At 48.3% G+C, this 24,448-nt stretch overlaps 1 protein-coding gene across 1 annotated transcript in view; it reads right to left on the reverse strand.

The window, feature by feature from the left end:
• Positions 1-3,954, reverse strand: part of LOC143782369 (MARVEL domain-containing protein 3-like) — a 67,241-nt gene extending 63,287 nt beyond the window's left edge. Inside the window, exons 1-2 of the mRNA XM_077269749.1 lie at positions 3,922-3,954; positions 347-462 (exon numbers count right to left, since the gene is read on the reverse strand). The gene's annotated coding sequence lies outside the window, so the exon portion shown is untranslated. The remainder of the gene's footprint in view (positions 1-346; positions 463-3,921) is intronic.
• Between the last annotated feature and the right edge of the window lie 20,494 nt (positions 3,955-24,448).

Genomic DNA, 24,448 nt, shown 5'->3' on the forward strand with positions numbered 1-24,448 from the left:
ATAGTGGACGAATGAGGAATTACCGCTGTCTGTCGGACGCCCTAGTGTGAACAGCGTCCGACATGACACCATGGATATTGCCCCCAACCTAAAAATAACAGTCCACAGCCGCCCAAAAAAGGCACATTTATTAGATGTGCCAATTCTGCCGCTTTGCTCGGATCCATCCACTTGCCCTTTGGCGGTGGTAAGTGGGGTTCATATTTGTGGGGTTGATGTCAACTTTGTATTATCTGGTGACATGAAGCCCACAACTTAGTAATGGAGAGGTGTCTATAAAACTCCTATCCATTACTAATATTATATGGTGAGATGTAGGGAGAGGGAGAGGAACGAAGGAGCTTACCAAGCTGAGAATGTGTAGCTGGAAATTTGGCCTGGAGTTCCTCCTGAGGTTGCCATTTCCACTGGTGATCAAAGGAAGGTAGATGAAAAAATGGGGAAAGATTCCGGCACAACCATCTAGGGATAAAATGAATTCTTTAATCAAACGTAGTTAAAACATTAAAAGGCAAGGCCTCGTACTGATGCGTTTCAGGTGTATACACACCCTTAGTTATAGGTTAACTAATCCTAGTTATATTGTAAATAAACAAACAGCAAGAATAAAGTCCTTTATTTGAAATAAAAACAAAACACACTTTTCCATTTTTATTTAAAAATAATAAACACAGTTATACTCACCTAACGTCCATTGAGGCCCGCATCTCCTGTAATAAAATAAAAAACAGCAATATCCCTCACCTGTCCGTCGTTCTGACCCACGCCGTAATCCATTTCTGGGGATAAATAGCTTTCAACCTGGACAGTACCAAGATGAAACCGCCCAGGCTGAGAACCACAGATGAATGAGCTTCTGCAAGTGCAGCATCAGTGGGCAGTAGTGACCTCATCGAGGTTGCCGCGAGTCACTGAGCGCCTGTGTTCTCAGCCAGGCTGAACAGCGGTGACTTCAGCAACTTGAGAAAAAGTCACTGAGTTCACAGCAGTCCAGCTCAGTTAGTTCACTGCAGATCACTGTAAGAATGGTGATCTGCAGTGAACTCACTGAGCTGAACTGCGGTAAACTCATTGACATAACATTCTGCCCTGCTAGGGCTGATGGCAACATGAGCTGTGGAGAATTATGAGAGCGGTTTTCAGCACACGGCGGCGGGGAACAGTGCTAACAGTACCACTGCTTCTCAGGCACCGGTACGTGTGGTACTGATGCGGCACACGGGTGGTACATGTATGCCACAAGCACAGACACACGAATACTGATATCACCCCTACTGTTTTTTTTTTTTAGGTAGCGGAAATATCAAGACATGTGAAAGAGCCCTAAGAGAGGCTTTTACTCGCTTAGAGGTTATTTTGGGTTTCCTTGTTAGCGTACTGACTATTATACACCTCTCAGAAACAAAAATGGATACATTTTCACTAATGTGTGAACAGCTGTATCTAAAAATTGTGCAATATTTCAGAAAAATGTCATTAAACATAAAATTGTAAAAACATTGAATATACAATGCCTACAAGTAGTATTCAACCCCCTGCAGATTTAGCAGGTTTAATAAGATGCAAATAAGTTAGAGCCTTCAAACTTCAAACAAGAGCAGGATTTATTACCAGATGCATAAATCTTACAAACCAAAAAGTTTTGTTGCTCAGTTAAATTTTTATAAATTTTAAACATAAAAGTGTGGGTCAATTATTATTCAACCCCTAGGTTTAATATTTTGTGGAATAACCTTTGTTTGCAATTACAGCTAATAATCGTCTTTTATAAGACCTGATCAGGCCGGCACAGGTCTCTGGAGTTTTCTTGGCCCACTCCTCCATGCAGATCTTCTCCAAGTTATCTAGGTTCTTTGGGTGTCTCATGTGGACTTTAATCTTGAGCTCCTTCCACAAGTTTTCAATTGGGTTAAGGTCAGGAGACTGACTAGGCCACTGCAACACCTTGATTTTTTGCCTCTTGAACCAGGCCTTGGTTTTCTTGGCTGTGTGCTTTGGGTCGTTGTCTTGTTGGAAGATGAAATGACGACCCATCTTAAGATCCTTGATGGAGGAGCGGAGGTTCTTGGCCAAAATCTCCAGGTAGGCCGTGCTATCCATCTTCCCATGGATGCGGACCAGATGGCCAGGCCCCTTGGCTGAGAAACAGCCCCACAGCATGATGCTGCCACCACCATGCTTGACTGTAGGGATGGTATTCTTGGGGTCGTATGCAGTGCCATCCAGTCTCCAAACGACACGTGTGTGGTTGGCACCAAAGATCTCGATCTTTGTCTCATCAGACCAGAGAACCTTGAACCAGTCAGTCTCAGAGTCCTCCAAGTGATCATGAGCAAACTGTAGACGAGCCTTGACATGACGCTTTGAAAGTAAAGGTACCTTACGGGCTCGTCTGGAACGGAGACCATTGCGGTGGAATACGTTACTTATGGTATTGACTAAAACCATACCTCCCAACTTTTGAAGATGGGAAAGAGGGACAAAGTTTGCGGCACGCAACGCGCGCTGCGGCAAATTTTAGGCCACGCCTCTGACCACACCCATTCATAATTAGCCACACCCATATCCACGTCCCAACCACACCCATTTAGCACTGCTGATCACACTGTTTCATATACAATAATTATAAACAAAAAAATATGGCCACACAGTGCTCCATACTGTATAATGACCGTACATGATGCTCCATACCGTATAATGACCGCACATGATGCTCCATACCGTATAATGACCACACATGATGCTCCATTCCGTATAATGACCGCACATGATGCCCCATACTGTATAATGACCGCACATGATGCCCCATACTGTATAATGACCGCACATGATGCTCCATACTGTATAATGGCCACACATGATGCCCCATACTGTATAATGACTGCACATGATGCCCCATACTGTATAATGACTGCACATCATGCTCCATACCGTATAATGGCCGCACATCATGCTCCATACTGTATAATGACCGCACATGATGCTCCATACTGTATAATGACCGCACATGATGCTCCATACTGTATAATGACCGCACATGATGCTCCATACTGTATAATGACCGCACATGATGCTCCATACTGTATAATGACCACACATCATGCTCCATACCATATAATGGCCGCACATGATGCTCCATACTGTATAATGACCGCACATCATGCTCCATACTGTATAATGACCGCACATGATGCTCCATACCATATAATGACTGCACATGATGCTCCATACTGTACAATGGCTGCACATGATACTTCGTACCATATAATGGCCACACATAGCTACTCCTACACACGCGGCTGCGCTCCGTACACTTTGCACACGGCTCCGCTCTGTACACACACGCTCCGCTCCATACACCTCGTACACACGTGGCTCCGCTCCAGACACGTCGTACACGCACTGCTCCGCTCCAGACACCTCGCACACACACACGGCTCCGCTACAGACACCTCGCGCACACACACGGCTCCGCTCCGCACACCTCGCGCACACACACGGCTCCGCACACCTCGCGCACACACACGGCTCCGCTCCGCACACCTCGCGCACACACACGGCTCCGCTCCGCACACCTCGCGCACACACACGGCTCCGCTCTGCACACCTCGCGCACACACACGGCTTCGCTCCGCACACCTCGCGCACACACACGGCTCCGCTCCGCACACCTCGCGCACACACACGGCTCCGCTCCGCACACCTCGCACACACACGGCTCCGCTCCGCACACCTCGTACACACACGGCTCCGCTCCGCACACCTCGTACACACACGGCTCCGCTCCGCACACCTCGTACACACATGGCTCCGCTCCACACACCTCGTACACACATGGCTCCGCTCCGCACACCTCGTGCACACTCGGCTCTGCTACATCCACACTGTACACCTCCTGACCCCATACAAGGCATTACTTACCTCCTGCAGGACCATGTGGCAACTGGCAAGGTGGCAGCAACCAGCAAGTCCTGCAATCCACGGAGGTCCCGATCTGCCGATCATGTGACTGCTGACTCCTCCCCTCCTGTGACCTCATCACAGGTCCTGTGCGCAGAAAGCAGGCAGCCATACAGAACTTAGGGTAAGGGCCCGGGGCATGGCTTAACTATACAAGGGGGCGTGTCGGTCCTGCTGTCTGCGCCGCGGGATTAGAGTGCCCCGTGCGGGAGTGCGGGGCAGAGGCTGAAAACCGGGACAATCCCGCACAATGAGGGACGGTTGGGAACTATGCTAAAACCAATGTCCCCACTGCCATGAGATCTTCCCGGAGCTCCTTCCTTGTTGTCCTTGGGTTAGCCTTGACTCTTCGGACCAGCCTGGCCTCGGCACGGGAGGAAACTTTCAAAGGCTGTCCAGGCCGTGGAAGGCTAACAGTAGTTCCATAAGCCTTCCACTTCCGGATGATGCTCCCAACAGTGGAGACAGGTAGGCCCAACTCCTTGGAAAGGGTTTTGTACCCCTTGCCAGCCTTGTGACCCTCCACGATCTTGTCTCTGATGGCCTTGGAATGCTCCTTTGTCTTTCCCATGTTGACCATGTATGAGTGCTGTTCACAAGTTTGGGGAGGGTCTTAAATAGTCAGAAAAGGCTGGAAAAAGAGATAATTAATCCAAACATGTGAAGCTCATTGTTCTTTGTGCCTGAACTACTTCTTAATACTTTAGGGGAACCAAACAGAATTCTTGTGGGTTGAGGGGTTGAATAATAAATGACCCTCTGAAAAGACTTTTCACAATTTAAAAAAAAAATAAACAAAGAAATAACATTATTTTTTGCTGCAGTGCATTTCACACTTCCAGGCTGATCTACGGTCCAAATGTCACAATGCTAAGTTAATTCCAAATGTGTAAACCTGCTAAATCTGCAGGGGGTTGAATACTACTTGTAGGCACTGTGTATATATATATATATATATATATATATATATATATATACAGTATATGTATCTATATAACAAGACATTATAGGGGACTCTATTTCCTTGGGACAGTTTTCTATACATATTCTCATGTTTAGTGACATGCAAATGTCACTGTACAGGAAGGGGGAAGAGGTGAGCTGTGACACTACCTACTGTACCTGCAGTGGAATCCGCACAAACAATTGACATGCTGCGGAAAATAAACCGCTGCGTTTCAGTGCGTTTTTCTCCGCAGCATGTGCACTGCGGATTTCGTTTCACATAAGTTTATATTGTATTGTAAACTCATGGGAAACGCTGCGGTTCCGCAGCGAAATCCGCAGCGTGTGAACATACCCTTATAGACCAAAATCATCCCGCACTTTTTTAAGTTAACCTATCAGATTTATATAAAAAAAGACTGCCAAAAAATGGTTTTAACTGGAACAATAACCTGCTCGTGAATTCACAGCTGATTGGGAGTTAAACTTTTGACTTCAAAGAAAACCATACCATACACCATAATACAATGCATAAAAAAGGAGTGTGGGGGGGTGAGGGTTTGTGTTATCATGAGACCCACATTATAATTTGATAGGTTCCTCATTTTGGCCTCCATCCGATAATTAAGCTCCTCAACCTGGCCCCTTTAATTAATAATGTCCCCCATCTTGAGCCCCTATTTCTCTGGTGCTCGTCTTGCTGGTCCTGTCAACATGTGCCAAGTCCTGGCCCCATGTCATGGCCTCATGTCCTGGTCTTAAGTTCTGGCTCCATGTCTTGGCCCCATGCCCTTTGTCTCATGTCCTTGGTCCTGGTCCCGCATCCACAAAAGAATAGAAAAAAAAAAGATTCTTCTTAGGCTCCTTTCACACTTCAGTTGTTTGGCGTCAGTCTGCTCCGACATTGTGACGGATCCGTCACAATTGTTGAGAAAACGGTTCTAACGGATCCGTTTTTTGACGGATCAGTTACTTGGGGGTTGTCTGGGAAAAGTATCTACTTTTTGGAGCATGCGCAATTGAAAAAGCGGATTGGGGTGACGGATCCGCCGAAATGATGGTCGCGACGGATCCGTCGCCCATAGGCAGCCATTTTATGGAATGGCGGACGCGACGGATCCGTCGCGAACCGCCTTTTCGGCGCAGACAAAAAACTTTATAATGTCCGTCAATGTCAAGACAACGTCCGCCAAATTTCGACGGATCCGTCGCATGGCGGATGGAACAGACGACCATCTGCCACAATCCGTTGCTAATGCAAGTCTATGGGAAAATAGCGGATCCGCCCCCCAAAAATGTCAGATCTGCTATTTGAGGAAAATGGCAGTTTCAGACTGATGCCAAAAGACTGAAGTGTGAAAGAGGCCTTACCGGCCTACGCTCCTGGCGGCACGCGACGTCCTCTTTCTGCACCGCTATACATTTTATCTGAATGTGCGATCCCGCTCTATCCACTTCTATGGAAGCAGTGATGTAATGTGAGACCTTGCTTTGACCACTTTTTATTTTTTAGCCGAGACCCCGGAGAAATACCGATGCTGGGGGTGCTATACCCTTATTTCTCAGCGTCAATAAAAAGCGGAGCTGAGGAATAAGTACCTAGTTTAACTGACGCTGTTAGGTTTTCTACGAACCAAGGCACCACAAGGTGGTGGTTCTGTCATGAATGTGAGGAAATCCAGTTACCAGTACACACATTCATCTTAAAGGGCTTGTCTCACAAACAATTTATAAGATTATCTCAGGACAGGAATTTACTTTTTAACCAGTCCAATGGTGGATTTTATTTTTTATTATTATTATTTATTTTATTTTTATTCTAAGACCTATTGATTGAAATGTACTTTGTTTGTGGGACAACCCCTTTAACCCCAGAGCTTTTTTCGTTTTTGCATTTTCGTTTTTTGCTCCCCTTCTTCTCAGAGCCATAACTTTTTATTTTTCTGTCAATATGGCTGTGTGAGGGCTTGCTTTTTGCTGGACAGGTTGTACTTTTGAACTACATTGGTTTTACCATTTCGTGTACTAGAAAACGGGAAAAATATTCCAAGTGCTGTGAGATTGCAAAAAAAGTGCAATTCCACACAGGTTTTTTGTTTGACTTTTTTACTAGGTTCACTGAATGCTAAAACTGACCTCCCATTATGATTCTCCAGGTCATTACGAGTTCATAGACACCGAACATGTCTAGGTTCTTTTTTATCTAAGTGGTGAAAAAAATTCAAAATTTTGTTAGAAAAAAAAGCGCCATTTTCCGATACTCATAGTGCCTCCATTTTTCGTGATCTGGGGTCGGGTGCGGGCTTATTTTTTGCATGCAGAGCTGATGTTTTTAATGATACCATATTGGTAAAGATATTATCTTTTGATGGACCGTTTTGCATTTTAGCGCAATGTCGTGGCGACAAAAAAAATGTAATTCTGGCATTTTGACTTTTTTCTCGCTACGCCGTTTAGTGATCAGGTTAATCCTTTTTTTTATTGATAGATCGAGCGATTCTGAACCCGGTGATATTTTTTTGAATTAGGCAAAAGGGGGGTGATTTGAACTTTTATATTTTTTAGAACATTTTTTTTACTTTTGGCATGCTTCAATAGTCTCCATGGGAGACTAGAAGCTGCCATAACCCGATTGGCTCTGCTACATAGAGACGATGATCAGGTCGCCTCTATATAGCAGAATTGCTCACTTGCTATGAGCGCCAACTACTGGGTGGCGCTCACAGCAATTCGGCACTGACAACCATAGAGGTCTCCAGGAGACCTCCGGTTGTCATGCCAACACACCAGTGAACGATCACGTGACGCGGGTCACCGGTGGGCGTATTGCTGGAGCGATTGCCGGAAGCGCTTGTTAAATGCCGCTGTCAGTTTGACAGCGGCATTTAACTGGTTAATAGCTGTGGGCGGATCGTGATTCCACCCACGGCTATTGTGGGCATAAGTCAGCTGATCAAAACAGCTGAAATGTCCTGGGAAAGATGTGGGCTCACCGCCGGAGCCCACATCAAGGGAAGGGAGATGTAATTACCAGATAGCCCCATCGTAACAACACCATGCACAAAATTGTGCAAAACGAAACCTCAAAAAAGAGGGATTAACCAACTCCATATTATAATGAAAAAATTGGAGAAAAAAGGAGTAATTAGGTTAAAAAAAGAATATTAACATATCATAATAATACTAAATACAACACACAAAGTAATAAGTGGTGAAAAAGGATGATGTATAGGATCACCGGTGCCACATGCCCCATAGCAGGGAAATATAAAAATGGGAAGAAATTAAGAAGCGAAACGTATGTTGGGGACTCTGCTGGATCTATTCTGTGCCATCTACCCCATCTATTATCTGCTGGTAAGCATTGCACTATATATATTTACTTGAAGACCATTTGGTCATACTACGCTTGCACTTTAGTGAGAGAACGCTTCCCATTTTTATATTTCCCTGTTATGGGGCATGTGGCACCGGTGATCCTATACATCATCCTTTTTTACCACTTATTCCTTTGTATGTTTTATTTATTATTATCATGATTTGTTAATAAAATATTCTTTTCTTAACCTAATTACTCCTTTTTTCATCAAAGGAAGGGTGTCTGACATTGGCGTACGCCCATACCTCCCAACTTTTGAAGAAGGGAAAGAGGGCTAAAGCTTGCGGCGCGCGCAGCGCGCTGCGGTAAATTTGGGGCCACTCCTCTGACCACACCCATTTCACAACTAGTCACACCCATATCCACGTCCCAACCACAGCCATTTAACACTGCTGATCACTCTGTTTCATAAACAATAATTATAAACAAAACAATATGGCCACACATGATGCACCATACTGTATAATGGCCACACATGATGCTCAATACTGTATAATGGCCCCACATGATGCTCAATACTGTATAATGGCCCCACATGATTCTCCATACTGTGTAATGGCCACACATGATGCTCAATACTGTGTAATGGCCACACATGATGCTCAATACTGTATAATGGCCACACATGATGCTCAATACTGTATAATGACCCCACACATGATGCTCCATACTGTATAATGGCCCCCATGATATTACGTACAGTATAATGACCACACATAGTTACTCCTACACACGCGGCTCTACTCCGTACACCTTGCACACACGGCTCCGCTCCGTATACCTCGTACAAATGGCTCCACTCCGTACAACTCGTCTCGTACACACACGGCTCCGCTTCATACACCTAGCACACACGGCTTGTCTCCGTTCCGTACACCTCGTACACACACACGGCTCCACTCTGTACACCTCATACATACCAGTTACCATACCATTGGCCAAAATGGAAACAAAATGGATATGGGCTCTAGATACTGTCTCACCTAGGGGCTTAAATGAAAATATAAGCTTTGCCCCTTTTTTATAATGTGATACCTCTTTTATTCTTATTAATTATATATCCATGAATTATTATCTATGGATAATTGTTTGAAACCTCTTCAATAACTTTTTTATCTTATATGTTTTAGGTTGTTTACGTGGTCTGATTTTAATTTAAGTTTTATATTACTCTATTTTATTCATACATACCTGTTTTTAGGGTGGACGGGGATACTCGAATGAAGGATGGATTTGGCGGTGATGTGGAAACTGAAATGATAATAAAAGAAGTGATGAAGGATATGAGTACCATAAATCTGCCACCTGCACGTATATATATATATATAGTCCAATTATTCTTCCGTCTATGTATTTAATGCGTTTATATATATATATAATTTAAATAGCTGTCTGATCTACTTGTATATATTGATGGGTTGTTGTAAGTGGGATAAATCACTTGTAATATAGTATAAGTACATTAGATGTAAGTGGGATAAATTACGTATAAGTACAAGTACATTATGGTATAAGTACAGTAGATTGAAAAACCTTTATAGATAAGGCCCACTTTAGTGCAAAAATGATGGCCCGTTAACCCCCCTTTTTTTTTTTTTTTTTTTTTTTTATGGGTCGATATGTGTATAATCACTGACCATAAGAGGAGTTGTATACATATTTCACCCATCAACCCATGAACTGACTGATAGCAATCATCATTTTTTTAATTACCGGGTATTGTAGTTATTTTGCTGTAAAGAAGCCTCCTATGCCTCCTCCTGGTGGTGCGCATGCGTGATCTGCGGCCCGGGGTGCGGGATTGGCGTCCCAGGTGACCTTGGCAACGTCGGGACTCAGTCCTGTGCGTCCGGTCACGTGGGGTGTGATCGCGCACTTCCGGGTCCTCCTGACTGCGCATGCGCCGGCGTAGCCAGAGGTGAAGGCATAGGATGGAGTATTATATATAAAGGGAATATTTCGGACCACCTAATAGGACCCCCTGACGAAGGAAAGTGTCCGAAACGTGCGTAGGGGTACGTACACACAGGACACGGCCACCAATAGGTATTTACCTGCAATCTTTGATGATCTCTCTCCTTACTATTTTTACACTGTGTGTGATATTGAATCGGCTGAACATAACGCCGTAGCACTCTGCACTTTTTTTAATCTTTTGCACATAATCCTTTTGCACACTTGCACTTTGAGCCTTATACTGCTGAAATATTTTGGCATAAAGCATGGTCTCTTATTATTAATTTTTATTGGATTTGCTGCTTTTTATTTATTTATATCACGCTTGCACTTTTGGTCATTTAGTGTTTTTACACATAAATTGTGAGGGTTTGGGTCTACTTATGTAAATGTGGCTGGCATATTATATGCTATTATCTTCTCGTCCTGTGTCTTATATTTTAAATTGATTTTAAATATATTATATTACATGTATTGAGTTATTGTGATCTATACTAAATAAAGTATTAACTTTTATACACTTTCTTGTTTTGGTGCTCTCTGGTGATCCATACTAAGGTGTCTGGGTTGTTAGTCTCCACTAGGTGGCGGCAGTCAGTCACTTACACAGTATACCAGGAATAGGTGGATTTTGAATATTGATGAGGATATATAGTGTATTCCCTATATTGGTGGTATAACTGTGTGCTTAATACTACACCTCATACACACATGGCTCCGCTCTGTACACCTCATACACACACTGCTCTACTCCGTACACCTTGCACACACGGCTCCACTCCGTACACCTCGTACACACATGGCTCCGCTCCGTACACCTCGTACACACACGCCTCCGCTCCGTACACACACGGCTCCGCTCAGTACACCTCGTATACATATGGCTCCGCTTTGTACACCTCGTACACACGGCTCCGCTCTGTACACCTCATACACACACTGCTCTACTCCGTACACCTTGCACACACGGCTCCACTCCGTACACCTCGTACACACATGGCTCCGCTCCGTACACCTCGTACACACACGCCTCCGCTCCGTACACACACGGCTCCGCTCAGTACACCTCGTATACATATGGCTCCGCTTTGTACACCTCGTACACACGGCTCCGCTCTGTACACCTCGTACACACACGGCTCCGCTTTGTACACCTTGCACACATGGCTCCGCTCCGTACACCTCGTACACACATGGCTCTGCTGCATCCACACTGTAAACCCCTCCTGACCCCACATATAAACTTACCCTCATCCAGCGCCAAGACAGCACGGTAGAGTCCTGCAATACACGGAGGCCCTTGATCATGTGACTCCTGACTCCTCCCCTCCTGTGACCTCATCACAGGTCCCGTGCGCACAGCAGCGGCAGCCATATATGTGGTGTGTGGCTCTCTGCGGGTGGAGGCAAGTAGCTCTGCAGTGCGGGACAAGTATAGTCCCGCCCGTGACCGCGGGGCACACTCTCAAAATCCGGACTGCCCCGCGGGATATGGGACGGTCGGTAGGTGTGCGTACGCCCGATGTCGGAAAGGGGTTAAGGGCAGGTACAGGTGACTGTATTTTCAGTCTGCGCATCATTAGACAAAACATTGGATCGAACTCGGACCAATGTTATTCTATGGGGCTGTGTGCGTGGGGCCATGCATCATGCACAATTTGCATCCAGATTGCACCTGGCCATGCAAGTCAATGAGTCTGTGGATGATATTGGATTGCACTCGGATGACATCAGAGTGCAGTCCGATTTCCATGGACTGACAGAATGGAGAAGATGGAGATTCTCCAAGAGAATCTGATCACACTCTGCTCAATCTCGTATCAGAGTGTGATTTGCATAATCGTCCCGATACTCTCAGATGAGAGAATATACAGTTTTCTGCACTTGCCCTAAAAGTCTAATACACGGTAAGTGTGAGCACAGATATTCTTCTCCTATTTCTGACATTGTCTGAGCTGATCTTCTGCTGTAGTCGGGTCTCTCAGCATCTTCCATCTTAAAAAAATATAATATCCTTTTATCTGTTCTCGTCCACCCCTTAATAGCCGGCCGTCGCTCACCCTTTTCCCCTCACCTATGACAGCTTTGTCATGGACAAGAGGAAATCTTATTACCGGTGGGATTTTTAATTTACTATACACAGTGGATAATTCTATACAGCGCTGCCACCAGGAATTTCATGGCCCCGTACTGGCAACATTTTCGGGCCCCCTTGAGACTCCGCCCAGGCACCACCCCAGCTCCGTCTCCACCCCCGAACCTTCCAAAGTCCCACCGCCCACTCTTGGAAACACTCCACTTCTGCTTCCCGTCCTCCCCAGTCACAGTAACAATACCCATCAGACACCAGATCACATACACAGCCAGCAGCTTTTGTTTTGGCCAAAAGATTTGTTAAGCCTGCCACCACGACAAGGTAGACTCTCCTGGCAGGGCCCTACTCTACTCTAACCTGGAAACGTGTCTTATAACACCCAATACTCTTTTAGGTATGTTTTTCTTTATGCTTTTAGGGGAATGTGTCACATACATTTTTTAAACTAATTGAGACCAGACTGGGATAATTTTTCTATAATCTGTATTTCTGATTGCGGATTATTGTATTCTGTTTTCTGTACATCTATGGAAGCTGCTCACTTGCCTGTTTGCAGTTATGAACATTGTATATATATATATATATATATATATATATATATATATATATAGTATATGTATCTATATAACAAGACATTATAGGGGACTCTAGTTCCTTGGGACAGTTTTCTATACATATTCTCATGTTTAGTGACATGCAAATGTCACTGTACAGGAAGGGGGAAGAGGTGAGCTGTGACACTACCTACTGTGAATGGTGGATTCTGTTATCTATCAGTGTAATCCTGTTTGTTATGATAATGAAGTGACTGCTGATATGGGATCTCTTCTGGACGTGTCAGTCTATTAGAGAAGCAGTTTGTGTTTATTATTTTATGGTATAAGGGGTGACATAAACTTTATAGTAAATTCTTCCAACACTTTTAACTATGATTATAAGGAATGGCCATTTCTGCTTATTGTTGACCAATCTGTTTAGGATGATTATAAGGCGCTTACTAATATGACCTTTCTTGAATTTCGGCACTAAATATGAAATGTGGGAAATAGAAATATTGGCGATGCTGAATTTCTGCACTAAGTGCCTTTTATTCATCTCACAAACACATTGGGCAACAATAACCTGAGTGGTCAATGCCCTTAACATAAAAGCTTCATAACACTTTCCCACTAAACATTTCGCTAACTAAATCTAATTTTCATAAGAGTCATTTAGTTAAATCTTTTGGTCAATTGTGTAAAGTGCAAAATTATAGTGTCAGTAACAAAACAAACACAAAACAAATAAACAAAAGAAGAAACAAAAACAACACATATAACCAAATATTAGAAGAAAAATAAGATCATTTTGAGAGGCCAGAAAAACATAATATAAAAACAACAAACATTATTACACATGATCTAAGGAACTGAAGCTTAATAATACAGATATATTTCCATAAATCTACCAATAACCAGCTCCCATCCTACGCCCCCATCCTGTCTGCTCCCCCATCCTGTCACGTGCTGCTCCCCCATTCTGTCATGTGCTGCTCCCATCCTGCGCCCCCATACTGTTATGTGCTGCTCCTATTCTGCACCTCCATCCTGTCATGGGCTGCTCCCATACTGCTTCCCCATCCTGTCATGTGCTGCTTCCCCATCCTGTCATGTGCTGCTCTCATCCTGCTCCCCCATTCTGTCATATGCTGCTCCCATCCTGCGCCCCCATTCTGTCATGTGCTGCTCCCATCCTGCGCCCCCATACTGTTATGTGCTGCTCCTATTCTGCGCCCCCATCCTGTCATGGGCTGCTCCCATACTGCGCCCCCATTCTGTCATGTGCTGCTTCCCCATCCTGTCATGTGCTGCTCTCATCCTGCTCCCCCATTCTGTCATATGCTGCTCCCATCCTGCGCCCCCATTCTGTCGTGTGCTGCTCTCATCCTGCGCCCCCATGCTGTCGTGTGCTGCTCCCATCCTGCGTCCCTATCCTGTCATGTGCTGCTCCTATTCTGCGCCCCTTTCCTGTCATGTGCTGCTCCCATCCTGCGCCCCCGTGCTGTCATGTGCTGCTCCCATTTTGCGCCCCCATTCTGTCATGTGCTGCTCCCATCCTGTCATGTGCTGCTCCCATCCTGCACCCCCATTCTGTCATGTGCTGCTCCCATCCTGCGCCCCCATTCTGTCATGTGCTGCTCCCCCATCCTGTCATGTGCTGCTCCCATCCTGCGCCCCCATTCTGTCATATGCTGCTCCCATCCTGCGCCCCAATGCTCCATCTATTAAAAAAAAAAAAAAATCCGGCCTCCTCCACCCCTAAATAGCCGGCCATCACTCACCTTTTCCCCTCACCTATGACAGCTCTGTCATAGGCAGGAGGAAATTTTATTACCGGACAGTAAAACTTACTATACACAGTGGATAAATCTGTATATAGTAACACTTTTAAATCTCAGAGGCATGTGTGAGATGTTACTAAAAAAAAAAAAATCCGGCCTCCCCCACCCCTAAATAGCCGGCCAACACTCAGCACTTGGCTTCTTCCAACCCATGACAGCACAACATGGTGATGCTATCATGAATGTGAGGAAATCCAGTTACCGGTAGGTACACTTTGAAGTGTTTTTCACATGCCTTACAACCATCGGCTGTGCTGGTATTCTGCTGTTTTGTAGCCGGGTCTCTCGACGTCCTCCATTGACATTTTGCGCCCCCATTCTGTCATGTGCTGCTCTTATCCTGCGCCCCCATGCTGTCATGTGCTGCTCCCATCCTGCGCCCCCATGCTGTCATGTGCTGCTCCCATCCTGCGCCCCCATGCTGTCATGTGCTGCTCCCATCCTGCGCCCCCATGCTGTCGTGCTGCTCCCATACTGTGCCCCCATCCTGTCATGTGCTGTTCCCCCATCCTGCCATGTGCTGCTCCCACCCTGCACCCCCATTCTGTCATGTGCTGCCTCACCATCCTGTCATGTGCTGCTCCCATCCTGTGCCCCCATGCTGTCATGTGCTGCTCCCATCCTGCGCCCCCATTCTGTCATGTTATGCTCCCATCCTGCGCCCCAATGCTGTCATGTGCTGCTCCGATCCTGCACCCCCATTCTGTCATGTGCTGATTCCCCATCCTGTCATGTGCTGCTCTCATCCTGCTCCCCCATTCTGTCATATGCTGCTCCCATCCTGCGCCCCCATGCTGTCGTGTGCTGCTCCCATCCTGCGTCCCTATCCTGTCATGTGCTGCTCCTATTCTGCGCCCCTATCCTGTCATGCGCTGCTCCCATCCTGCACCTTCATTCTGTCATGTGCTGCTCCCATCCTGCGCCCCCGTGCTGTCATGTGCTGCTCCCATCCTGCGCCCCCATCCTGTCATGTGCTGCTCCCATCCTGTCATGTGCTGCTCCCATCCTGCGCCCCCATACTGTTATGTGCTGCTCCTATTCTGCGCCCCCATCCTGTCATGTGCTGCTCCCATCCTGCCCCCCCATTCTGTCATGTGCTGCTCCCATCCTGCGCCCCGTGCTGTCTTGTGCTGCTCCCATCCTGCGCCCCCATCCTGTCATGTGCTGCTCCCATCCTGCGCCCCCACGCTGTCATGTGCTGCTCCCATCCTGCGCCCCCCATTCTGTCATGTGCTGCTCCCATCCTGCGCCCCCATTCTGTCGTGTGCTGCTCTCAACCTGCGCCCCCATGCTGTCGTGTGCTGCTCCCATCCTCCGTCCCTATCCTGTCATGTGCTGCTCCTATTCTGCGCCCCCATCCTGTCATGTGCTGCTCCCATCCTGCACCTCCATTCTGTCATGTGCTGCTCCCATCCTGCACCCCCGTGCTGTCATGTGCTGCTCCCATCCTGTGCCCCCATTCTCTCATGTTCTGCTCCCATCCTGCACCCCCATGTTGTCATGTGCTCATTTCTCCTGCGCCCCCATTCTGTCATGTGCTGCTTCTATTCTGCGTCCCCATCCTGTCATGTGCTGCTCCCATCCTGCCCCCCCATTCTGTCATGTGTTGCTCCCATCCTGCGCCCCCATTCTGTTAAGTACTGCTTCCCTGTCCTGTCATATGCTGCTTCCATCTTGCGCCCCCATTCTGTCATGTGGTACTCCCATCCTGCGAACACATTCTGTCATGTGCTGCTCCCATCCTGCGCCCCAATCCTCCATCTATTAAAAAAAAAAAAAAAAAAAAAAATCCGGCCTCCTCCACCCCTAAATAGCCGGCCATCACTCACCTTTTCCCCTCACCTATGACAGCTCTGTCATAGGCAAGAGGAAATTTTATTACCGGACAGTAAAACTTACTATACACAGTGGATAAATCTGTATATAGTAACACTTCTAAATCTCAGAGGCATGTGTGAGATGTTACTAAAAAAAAAAAAAAAAAAAAATCCGGCCTCCCCCACCCCTAAATAGCCGGCCAACACTCACCACTTGGCTTCTTCCAACCCATGACAGCACAACAATGTGGTGCTATCATGAATGTGAGGAAATCCAGTTACCGGTAGGTACACTTTGAAGTGTTTTTCACATGCCTATGAGTGAGCGCAGATGTTCTGGCGCCACCACTTACAACCATCGGCTGTGCTGGTCTTCTGCTGTCTTGTAGCTGGGTCTCTCGACGTCCTCCATTGACATTTTGCGCCCCCATTCTGTCATGTGCTGCTCCCATCCTGCGCCCCCATGCTGTCATGTGCTGCTCCCATCCTGCGCCCCCATTCTGTCATGTTATGCTCCCATCCTGCGCCCCCATGCTGTCGTGCTGCTCCCGTACTGTGCCCCCATCCTGTCATGTGCTGCTCCCATCCTGCGTCCCCATCCTGTCCTGTGCTGCTCCCATCCTGCGTCCCCATCCTGCGTCCCCATCCTGTCATGTGCTGCTCCTATCCTGTGCCCCCATCCTGTCATGTGCTGCTCCCATCCTGCACCCCTATTCTGTCATGTGCTGCTCCCATCCTGCACCCTATGCTGTCAAGTGCTGCTCCCATCCTGCACCCCTGTGCTGTCATGTGCTGCTCCCATTCTGCACCCCTATTCTGTCATGTGCTGCTCCCATCCTGCACCCTATGCTGTCAAGTGCTGCTCCCATCCTGCACCCCCATGCTGTCATGTGCTGCTCCCATCCTGCACCCTCATCCTGTCATGTTCTGCTCCCATACTGTGCCCCCATTCTGTTATTTGCTGCTCCCCCATCCTGTCATGTGCTGCTCCCATACTGCGCCCCCATTCTGTTAAGTGCTGCTTCCCCGTCCTGTCATATGCTGCTCCCATCTTGCGCCCCCATTCTGTCATGTGGTACTCCCATCCTGCGAACCCATTCTGTCATGTGCTCCTCCAATCCTGCATCCCCATTTTGTCATGTGCTGCTCCCATCCTGCGCCCCCATTCTGTCATGTGCTGCTCCCATCCTGCGCCCCTATTCTGTCATGTGCTGCTCCCATCCTGCGCCCCATGCTGTCATGTGCTGCTGCCATCCTGCGCCCCCATTCTGTCATGTTATGCTCCCATCCTGCGCCCCAATGCTGTCATGTGCTGCTCTGATCCTGCACCCCCATCCTGTCATGTGCTGCTCCCATACTGCGCCCCCATTCTGTCATGTGCTGCTTCCCCATCCTGTCATGTGCTGCTCTCATCCTGCTCCCCCATTCTGTCATATGCTGCTCCCATCCTGCGCCCCCATTCTGTCGTGTGCTGCTCTCATCCTGCGCCCCCATGCTGTCGTGTGCTGCTCCCATCCTGCGTCCCTATCCTGTCATATGCTGCTCCTATTCTGCGCCCCCTTCCTGTCATGTGTTGCTCCCATCCTGCGCCCCCGTGCTGTCATGTGCTGCTCCCATTTTGCGCCCCCATTCTGTCATATGCTGCTCCCATCCTGTCATGTGCTGCTCCCATCCTGCACCCCCATTGTGTCATGTTCTGCTCCCATCCTGCGCCCCCATTCTGTCATGTTATGCTCCTATTCTGCGCCCCCATCCTGTCATGTGCTGCTCCCATCCTGCCCCCCCATTCTGTCAATGTGCTGCTCCCATCCTGCACCCTCGTGCTGTCATGTGCTGCTCCCATCCTGCGCCCCCATCCTGTCATGTGCTGCTCCCATCCTGCGCCCCCGTGCTGTCATGTGCTGCTCCCATCTTGTGCCCCCCATTCTGTCATGTGCTGCTCCCATCTTGCGCCCCATTCTGTCGTGTGCTGCTCTCATCCTGCGCCCCCTTGCTGTCGTGTGCTGCTCCCATCCTGCATCCCTATCCTGTCATGTGCTGCTCCTATTCTGCGCCCCCATTCTGTCATGTGCTGCTCCCATCCTGCACCCCCATTCTGTCATGTGCTGCTCCCATCCTGCGCCCCCATGCTGTCATGTGCTGCTCCCATCCTGCACCCCCATGCTGTCATGTGCGGCTCCCATCCTGCGCCCCCATTCTGTCATGTGCTGCTCCCCCATCCTGTCATGTGCTGCTTCCATCCTGCGCCCCCATTCTGTCATGTGCTGCTTCCCTTTCCTGTCATGTGCTGCTCCCATCCTGCGCCCCCATTCTGTCATATGCTGCTCCCATCCTGTGCCCCCATTCTGTCATGTGCTGCTCCCATCCCGCGCCCCCATGCTGTCATGTGCTCCTTTCTCCTGTGCCCGCATTCTGTCATGTGCTGCTCCCATCCAGCGCCCCCATGCTGTCATGTGCTGCTCCCATCCTGCACCCCCATCCTATCATGTGCTGCTCCCATCCTGCGCCCCCATTCTGTCATGTGCTGCTCCCATCCTGCACCCCCATTCTGTCATGTGCTGCTCCCATCCTGCGCCCCCATTCTGTCATATGCTCCTCCCATCCTGCACCCCCATTCTGTCATGTGCTGCTCCCATCCTGCGCCCCCATTCTGTCATGTGCTGCTCCCCCATCCTGTCATGTGCTGCTCCCATCCTGCGCCCCCATTCTGTCATATGCTGCTCCCATCCTGCGCCCCAATGCTCCATCTATTAAAAAAAAAAAAAAAAAAAAAATCCGGCCTCCTCCACCCCTAAATAGCCTGCCATCACTCACCTTTTCCCCTCACCTATGACAGCTCTGTCATAGGCAAGAGGAAATTTTATTACCGGACAGTAAAACTTACTATACACAGTGGATAAATCTGTATATAGTAACACTTCTAAATCTCAGAGGCATGTGTGAGATGTTACTAAAAAAAAAAAAAAAAATCCGGCCTCCCCCACCCCTAAATAGCCGGCCAACACTCACCACTTGGCTTCTTCCAACCCATGACAGCACAACATTGTGGTGCTATCATGAATGTGAGGAAATCCAGTTACCGGTAGGTACACTTTGAAGTGTTTTTCACATGCCTATGAGTGAGCGCAGATGTTCTGGCGCCACCACTTACAACCATCGGCTGTGCTGGTCTTCTGCTGTCTTGTAGCTGGGTCTCTCGACGTCCTCCATTGACATTTTGCGCCCCCATTCTGTCATGTGCTGCTCCCATCCTGCGCCCCCATGCTGTCATGTGCTGCTCCCATCCTGCGCCCCCATTCTGTCATGTTATGCTCCCATCCTGCGCCCCCATGCTGTCGTGCTGCTCCCGTACTGCGCCCCCATCCTGTCATGTGCTGCTCCCATCCTGCGTCCCCATCCTGTCCTGTGCTGCTCCCATCCTGCGTCCCCATCCTGCGTCCCCATCCTGTCATGTGCTGCTCCTATCCTGTGCCCCCATCCTGTCATGTGCTGCTCCCATCCTGCACCCCTATTCTGTCATGTGCTGCTCCCATCCTGCACCCTATGCTGTCAAGTGCTGCTCCCATCCTGCACCCCTGTGCTGTCATGTGCTGCTCCCATCCTGCACCCCTATTCTGTCATGTGCTGCTCCCATCCTGCACCCTATGCTGTCAAGTGCTGCTCCCATCCTGCACCCCCATGCTGTCATGTGCTGCTCCCATCCTGCACCCTCATCCTGTCATGTGCTGCTCCCATACTGTGCCCCCATTCTGTTATTTGCTGCTCCCCCATCCTGTCATGTGCTGCTCCCATACTGCGCCCCCATTCTGTTAAGTGCTGCTTCCCCGTCCTGTCATATGCTGCTCCCATCTTGCGCCCCCATTCTGTCATGTGGTACTCCCATCCTGCGAACCCATTCTGTCATGTGCTCCTCCAATCCTGCATCCCCATTTTGTCATGTGCTGCTCCCATCCTGCGCCCCCATTCTGTCATGTGCTGCTCCCATCCTGCGCCCCTATTCTGTCATGTGCTGCTCCCATCCTGCGCCCCATGCTGTCATGTGCTGCTGCCATCCTGCGCCCCCATTCTGTCATGTTATGCTCCCATCCTGCGCCCCAATGCTGTCATGTGCTGCTCTGATCCTGCACCCCCATCCTGTCATGTGCTGCTCCCATACTGCGCCCCCATTCTGTCATGTGCTGCTTCCCCATCCTGTCATGTGCTGCTCTCATCCTGCTCCCCCATTCTGTCATATGCTGCTCCCATCCTGCGCCCCCATTCTGTCGTGTGCTGCTCTCATCCTGCGCCCCCATGCTGTCGTGTGCTGCTCCCATCCTGCGTCCCTATCCTGTCATATGCTGCTCCTATTCTGCGCCCCCTTCCTGTCATGTGCTGCTCCCATCCTGCGCCCCCGTGCTGTCATGTGCTGCTCCCATTTTGCGCCCCCATTCTGTCATGTGCTGCTCCCATCCTGTCATGTGCTGCTCCCATCCTGCACCCCCATTGTGTCATGTTCTGCTCCCATCCTGCGCCCCCATTCTGTCATATTATGCTCCTATTCTGCGCCCCCATCCTGTCATGTGCTGCTCCCATCCTGCCCCCCCATTCTGTCAATGTGCTGCTCCCATCCTGCACCCTCGTGCTGTCATGTGCTGCTCCCATCCTGCGCCCCCATCCTGTCATGTGCTGCTCCCATCCTGCGCCCCCGTGCTGTCATGTGCTGCTCCCATCTTGTGCCCCCCATTCTGTCATGTGCTGCTCCCATCTTGCGCCCCATTCTGTCGTGTGCTGCTCTCATCCTGCGCCCCCTTGCTGTCGTGTGCTGCTCTCATCCTGCGTCCCTATCCTGTCATGTGCTGCTCCTATTCTGCGCCCCCATTCTGTCATGTGCTGCTCCCATCCTGCACCCCCATTCTGTCATGTGCTGCTCCCATCCTGCGCCCCCATGCTGTCATGTGCTGCTCCCATCCTGCACCCCCATGCTGTCATGTGCGGCTCCCATCCTGCGCCCCCATTCTGTCATGTGCTGCTCCCCCATCCTGTCATGTGCTGCTCCCATCCTGCGCCCCCATTCTGTCATATGCTGCTCCCATCCTGCGCCCCAATCCTCCATCTATTAAAAAAAAAAAAAAAAAAAAAAAATCCGGCCTCCTCCACCCCTAAATAGCCGGCCATCACTCACCTTTTCCCCTCACCTATGACAGCTCTGTCATAGGCAAGAGGAAATGTTATTACCGGACAGTAAAACTTACTATACACAGTGGATAAATCTGTGTATAGTAACACTTTTAAATCTCAGAGGCATGTGTGAGATGTTACTAAAAAAAAAAAAAAAAAAAAAAAAAAAATCCGGCCTCCCCCACCCCTAAATAGCCGGCCAACACTCACCACTTGGCTTCATCCAACCCATGACAGCACAACATGGTGGTGCTATCATGAATGTGAGGAAATCCAGTTACCGGTAGGTACACTTTGAAGTGTTTTTCACATGCCTATGAGTGAGCGCAGATGTTCTGGCGCCACCACTTACAACCATCGGCTGTGCTGGTCTTCTGCTGTCTTGTAGCCGGGTCTCTCGACGTCCTCCATTGACAGGTGTCTTCACCGTCAGTCTTGTCCTCATCTCTGATGAATTCTTGGGAAGATGTTGTGCTTTGGTCCTGTGCCAATTGTAGGTGTTATTAGACGTTCCAGTTCTTCGATGCCTGGGTCCACTCTTCTAGCCATCAGATCTTCTTCCAGGAGCTCAGGAGGACAACTCACTCTGGTGACATTAGAGCTGGTGTCTAGAGGGTTCACAAGGTGACAAATGGTAACCCTCTGAACATGGCCGTAGATGTTACTGGTAAAGGTCCCTTGTTGGCCTCTGCTCGCTCCATGTTGTTCAGCTGGAATTTTCTGGCACGGTGGTGAGGCATAGGTGGCTGTAAGAGAGAAATAAAAATAGATTATGATGTTCTGATGATCAGACGATGCGTCCTAATGACATACTAGCATGTAACATACATGATAGCATAAATTTTGTGTTTTTCTCTCCCATCATGCATACACATCTCTATGCTCACAGGCATTGATTTAGGGTTAAGTGGTTGAATCACAGGGAACTCATGTCCTATCAAAACTGCAGATGCGAACACTGAGAATACAAGGCCAGTGTGTGTGAGAATTCTGTATGGACCCCCTCACTTAAAGGGGATGTTCATTCATCGGACTATGCTTTCACAATCCCTAAGTTTCCCCCCAGTAAAATAACACTTACAGTATCGTCACTACTAGCTGCGGCTGCTCTCACTGCCTCCGGTGGCAATTATGGCCATAGGAGAGGGAGTGAGGCCAGCGCTGATTGGCTGCAGGGATCACATGACATAACAAAGTCTCTCAAGCCCCAGGAGATCCAGTGCTGGCACTGCTGGAATGGCACCAGCACCGGAGGGTAGTATATGTGTTATTATTTTACTAGGGGAAACATAGGGATTGAGAAAGAGTTGTCTGAGTAGTGGACCACCCCTTTAAAGTACAACAAAACATTCTAGAACAAAAACACGTTATAGATTCATCGCATATGAGGGGTTAATGCTGAGATCGGCACTGTGTCTGGTGTCAGCACATGCAGCAGCAGTGTATGCAGGTGACACGGGCACAACACCTGTGCCCCTGCCATCTCTGTGCTGTAACTGTGCGTCACATTGCAGTAAATCACCGGCAATCACAGTGCACACATCACACAAGCACACGTTACATGCGCACAACGCAAATGTTACAGAAGCACAGTGCACGTTACACAAGCACAGCACACATTACATAGGCACAGCGCACGTTACACAAGCACAGTGCAGACATGTTATGCAAGCACAGCACACATTACATAGGCACAGCGCACATTAGACAAGCACAAGACACATTACGAAGGCACAGCGCACATTACACAAGGACAGCGCACATGTTACAGAAGCACAGTGCACACGTTACATAGGCACAGAGCACATGTTACACAGGCACAACGCACATGTTAGATAAGCACAGCACACATGTTACATAGACACGCAAATAAATAGGTTATGTACACATCAGTACATCATGTCACTCACACTGGTATAAATAATTGCCACATCCAGCGCTGACATTCAACAAAGTCAAACTAAGAAGATGAAAGGTCATCCTTGATCATTAACACTTGCATCTTTTTTGGTCCAACTTTGGTGTTAGCGTAGGGCTCCCCTCTCCACTAGGCCTCTATGTAGCCACACTGCCTGCACAGGCTATATGTCCACACCTTCCCTCTGCAGCCCTGGGCACATCCTCCTCCATCTACCTCCTAACATTAGGAAGCATATATTGTCTATAAAATGTGTCCGGAATGTAGAATGTATATATACTTACTATAGGGATGTGTGGCGGGGGCTTCCGAAGGGCTTCCACAGAGACCCAGTCAATATGCTGGAAAAAGTGATGACCTCGGATGTCTCCATGGACTCCTAAGCGTTTGGCAGGATCTCTCTGGAGGAGCTAAAATAGAGAAACGTCATGAGTTACTCCAAAAACCTCTACGAGAAGATTACACATGGAGGCTTCTTCTAGGTGTGTAAAGATGCCTTCCGTACATCTACTACCAGACATATACTATAAAGGGAAACTCCTACCATAATTATTCATTAGATCAGTAACATTTTGTCTCTTAAAGAGGATATCCGGGACTTTGTGAAAAACATAGGCAGCTGAATCGCCGGCAGGTGCGGTTTGTGCCGGCAAAGAACACTGCCAGACACAATAGGTAGATAGGTAGCAGCTCCCTGTCTGTTAGTGTTTAGGCACATTTTTTATTTTTCACAAAGTCCCAGATATCCCTTTTAATGGTGCAGTGTGGGGTGTAGTAGAGGGAAGATGTTTTGCTGTCTGAGGTTTTCAAGTAGTATGGTATAAAATACAGTGGTGTTTTA

This window comes from Ranitomeya variabilis, chromosome 6 (assembly GCF_051348905.1).
Source record: "Ranitomeya variabilis isolate aRanVar5 chromosome 6, aRanVar5.hap1, whole genome shotgun sequence".
NCBI lineage: Eukaryota > Metazoa > Chordata > Amphibia > Anura > Dendrobatidae > Ranitomeya > Ranitomeya variabilis.